This window comes from Aedes aegypti, chromosome 3 (assembly GCF_002204515.2).
Source record: "Aedes aegypti strain LVP_AGWG chromosome 3, AaegL5.0 Primary Assembly, whole genome shotgun sequence".
NCBI classification, from domain to species: Eukaryota; Metazoa; Arthropoda; class Insecta; order Diptera; family Culicidae; genus Aedes; species Aedes aegypti.
In genome coordinates, this window is record NC_035109.1 from 389,480,306 (window position 1) to 389,485,026 (window position 4,721).

Below are 4,721 nucleotides of genomic sequence, written 5' to 3' on the forward strand. Positions count from 1 at the left end.
ATCGCTCAAAATAATAGTAGTTTTTCTTTCGTAAATTTTTGTTCAGCAACAATTTTATAAAAAATTGGCTTGTTTATACATTCATAGCTTGGGTGCAAATGGTTGATATTATGAATAAAGAAAAATTCAAAACCTCAAAATACAGCAGATATTTAAATTATTAAAACTACTATTATTTTGAGCGATTTCACCTGGTGCTTAACTTTTTAGTCGGTAGTGTGAAAATTTTCAAATCTTGTGATAATTAAATTGAGCATATTTGTAGTTCACTGTCAAAATTTCATGCCGATTGCTAATATGGAAACAAAGTTACAGCATGCCAAAGTTGAGCATTTTGTATGAAAATTGGCTTTCACTACTATTATTCTGAACACAACTGTATGTTGATGACAATTAAAAGTTATTTTTTCAACCATCTCTTGCATTCAAAATTACTACAATCGTATAGTTAATTTCAATAAAAGAGCATGGTAATTTTATTGAAAATCATCAATTTCGATGCCAAGTTCTACGCATGTTGCGTAGGTATTTGCCAATTTGTGTAAGTCAGGGAATGGAATACGACGGACGGTATCGATGTTACGGTGCGACGGTGGAATTTCGGTGGTGCGTACTGGTCCAGGAGATCCAAAGAGCATTGATAAAGCGCTAACCATGGTCACCGACACTGATACTTGGCTGACCTTCATTTGGTGCGACTGGCTGTTGTATGTTCAGAAATTCCTAATATCGAATATGGTCTGCCTTGAAGAGAACTACTCTGGCTCGTTGATTTTGATTACCATCAGCTAAAAGATGCGCAAGTTAATCGAGATGAACATATGGTAAACGTTATCAAGAAACTTACCTTATTCTCCTGGTGGATGATTCACTGGGGCTGCCAAAACATAAATACCGATCCGAAGAATCAATCTAGAACTATTAGAAGAACTATTTGGAAATAACGAAAACTAATTGCATCCAATAACCAATAGTAAATTCAATCTAATTGATTTTTCATCGCGGACTAAAAAATAAAAAAAAAATGATTCAATATTTATCATACGCACCATCAAATTCTGGATCCTTAAGTATTTCTTGTAACTGAATCACAGCACACAAATGGCGTCCTTCGATGGGAGTGAGCTTGAGTTATGGACATAAATGCACAGTAGTTAAGACTACACATTATCTGTTTTTATTTTTACCATGAGCATGGTAAAATCGAGACATCGGCTGTTGTTTGTTACTGAACATGTGGTCAAGTCAACTTCAAGAAGAACAGCTCTTGACTACAAAAACATAGTTAAAAGTACAGTTCTACAGCTTTGTTAACGTGGTAATTTGAACAACATTGTTTTTAGTAATAATATGATTCCATTAATTTTAACAATATTTCGGAATAGTTGTGGTAACAACAATGTTGTGATTGGGGTTACTATAACATTATTTTCAGTGCAGTCACCTACTAGTCCTACACGCAAACAAATTTTGTTGTATAATCTACCGAATCCATGGTAGAATTAAGAACTGCACCAACGATTTTCAACCGACTAAAAAAATCTGTTAAGTTTACTATAATCTGGTGAAAATCACTGAGCAGTGCAGTAAATTTGACTATGTCCATAGCATCCACTACAAAGCATTGTATTTCAATCCGTGACACCCACCGTACAACACAGTGTGGTCAAAAGTATAATGCTAAACTTCACAAATCAAGAATGTTTCTAGTCAAAAATACTACAACTCTGGTTAAATCAATAGAAGAAATTTTCTTGCGTAGTGATGTTGACTATGTTTTGGTAAAGTTAACAGATTAATGGAGTCGGTTGAAAATCGTTGGTGCAGTTCTTAATTTTACCATGGATTCAGTAGTTTCTACAATAAAATTCATTTCAGTGTAATTGCAATAAGGTACCGTGGGGCAAGTGGGTAAATGGGGTAAGTGAAAATAATTGGTAAATTTAACTGAATATGTGAATTAACGTTTTAAATTCATGCGTAAAACTTTGAGGCCATTGAGAACATTACGTTAGGCAAGAGATTTCTGTGATTTTTCAGCCATTATTGCATAATAGAGCGAAAGATTGTTAACCTGTCAACTATCACTCCGTAACAAGTTGGCGGCGTGCAATCTGATTTTAATATTTTCAGCGGAAAAAAGTTGCGGAAAATAATTTTCTGTACCACTTCTTAGTAGCCTCTTCTGACAGTTTTAAACTACAATAAAAAAAGTTTTAGAATTAATTCGACATAGACCTAAAAATAACTAAATTGAAACTCCGTCAATTTTCTACTCACGTGGGGCAAGTGAAAAGTATCTCATTAGAGATTGAATTTGTGTTTTCTCTTTAGATAGCTATAAGTGTAGAAGGTTCGCAATTATAATAGAACAACAGGACTTGCTGATAATTCAAGAAACACTATACTTAAAGCGTTAAAAGCTTATATCATGGCCATATCATAGAACTTCTCTAAAAAAAGGTTGCCAAAAATTACGATATTAATATGTTTACTTCGGACAGCCGATTTAAAGAAAGACGTTGATTGAAAAGTTCCAATAAAAGAAAACGCACGGAAATCTCGTGGAATGTCTATGTAAAGCTAGTTCAAAACATAAAAAATGGGGTATAGGTGTATCCACATAAGAAAGTTTCTAAATACTTTATTGAAGGATTCCGTTTGATTTCTCTCGAAGAATTATCCGACGTAATACCCGACGTAATACGTAATTCTTAACAAATAACGAGTGGTATAAATTCTACAGAGCAGAAATGCAGTTGCTGGCCCATGATGTGAGAACTAGCATTGGAAATGTTGCAGTTATAATGTTGTCGAATCATTTCAACAAACATAACTGAACAGAAGAAAATTCAAGTAACAAGGATAAATTTTTCTTTGTTCACATGTTACTTATGTTATTGTTCATTGGGACGCCTTAACAAATGTTGAAGGTAATAGAAATCGTGAATATAATTGTTAGTTTTTGAATGTATTGTTCAAAACGGTAAACTTTTCACTTACCCCACTTGTGGGGCAAGTGAAAAGTAAGGAGACGTTTTTCAAAAACTTTTTCTCTACTTTTTTCTTCAATTTTACATAAAAATAAATTTCAGCATATTGCTTATATTTGGTGGGAGTCAAGCTAAAAAATATACACGACCTCATTTGTTTTCATTTAAAGTCTCTAGGATTTGAAGAATCCCAACTATACGAAATCCATTACCCACTTGCCCCACGGTACCTTACTAAAACTAACTAGGTCAGTTTCACAAAAATCAAAATTTCTGGGATCAACCAGTCATCTCCAAGTCCTAGTTCAAATACTAAAACAAACTACCAGACAAATTTTCATCCAATTTGGAGAAAATTAGGAGGTGCCTCAAGTCGAATTTGTGTTTTTTGGCTATTTTTTACAATAAAAAAATTCTAACGAGAATTTGGAAAAACAAAAATCAAAATAAATACCACTTGTTGAACGTATTATTAGTACTGTTAAGAGAGCATAGAGGTTACTCGGGGCCGATTTCCATTTAGCAGGTCGCAATCTCCGTTATTGGGTGCGAATCAGCTTTAAGCTGAAACAGATTTATTTATTGAATGTATTTGTTAAAGTTATCTAAATATACTTACAACAATCGGTTTCGAGCATGTTACAAATTCATCTTCTCTTTCACCTCGATGCTCGTATGGTTACATATCTGTGAAATAGTTTTAGGTTTTATTAAGTTCAATTAGATTTAAGAAATCTTACTGTGATAACTTACTCTGTGATACAATAATTTTAGGTTCAAAAGGATTTTCTTGTGGCTTTCCACATATTCATTTTTAGTCTAGATTTAAGTTTTATGTTTGGTTCGTGAACATCTTTTAATACACCTTACACGTTCCTAGTCGTTCGGGATCGAAATGGTAAAGTGACAGTTTTTCTGGCGTTCTATTGTTCTAACTGACTTCTTGCGGGCATCTACCAATAGACGACGTAGCCAACTCGGAAAGAACAGTGTTGGCAGCAACAAGTACTTTACAACTTTTGAGAACCAAGATCGGTAGTCGAGAAGCTTGACCTCGGGGCTATATTACATTTGTAATTGTTTGGCATCAAATGCGAATGTTGTTTGAAACACGACTGCGTTGATGACATTTGATAGCTGTTTTCTTCAATCATCATCCATCATTGAAAAAGCAAAGCTACTATGTTCAATTTTGTAACATGTCAGCAATTGCGAAAGGCTGTCGTATTTCCGACGATTTTTTACAATTTATCTAATTCGGATACAAAAATGATGTACTACAATAATGTTCAGAAATGACAAAGGAATGATACTACGGTTGAACTTTTATGATTAGGCATGAGGTTAAGAATTTCGTAGAACAAAAACTGTAGAGAAATGTATGTTTTACAGGTACTTTAATGAACATAAATCAATTTTATGAGATCAAAACCATCTCTAATCGGCATACAGTGTTCTCAAAAGTTGTAAAGTACTAATAATATGTTCAACTAGTGGTATTTATTTTGATTTTCGTTTTTCCAAATTCTCGTTAGAATTTTTTGAATGTAAAAAATAGCCAAAAAAAACGCAAATTCGACTTGAGGCACCTCCTAATCTTCTCCAAATTGGATGAAAATTTGTCTGGTTTTAGTATTTCAACTAGGACTAGGATATGACTGGTTGATCCCAGAAATTTTGATTTTTGTGAAACTGTACAATGGACATTCTTCCGGGAAAGCTTTGGCT

The 4,721-nt window shown here is 33.6% G+C and overlaps 1 long non-coding RNA gene across 1 annotated transcript; it reads right to left on the reverse strand.

Moving 5' to 3' along the window:
• Positions 1-448: 448 nt before the first annotated feature.
• Positions 449-3,551, reverse strand: LOC110678710. Its single transcript, XR_002501871.1, has 4 exons — positions 3,448-3,551; positions 1,050-1,271; positions 848-918; positions 449-788 (listed from the first exon to the last, which is right to left on the reverse strand). It is a non-coding gene; the product is annotated as an uncharacterized LOC110678710 (long non-coding RNA).
• Positions 3,552-4,721: the final 1,170 nt, after the last annotated feature.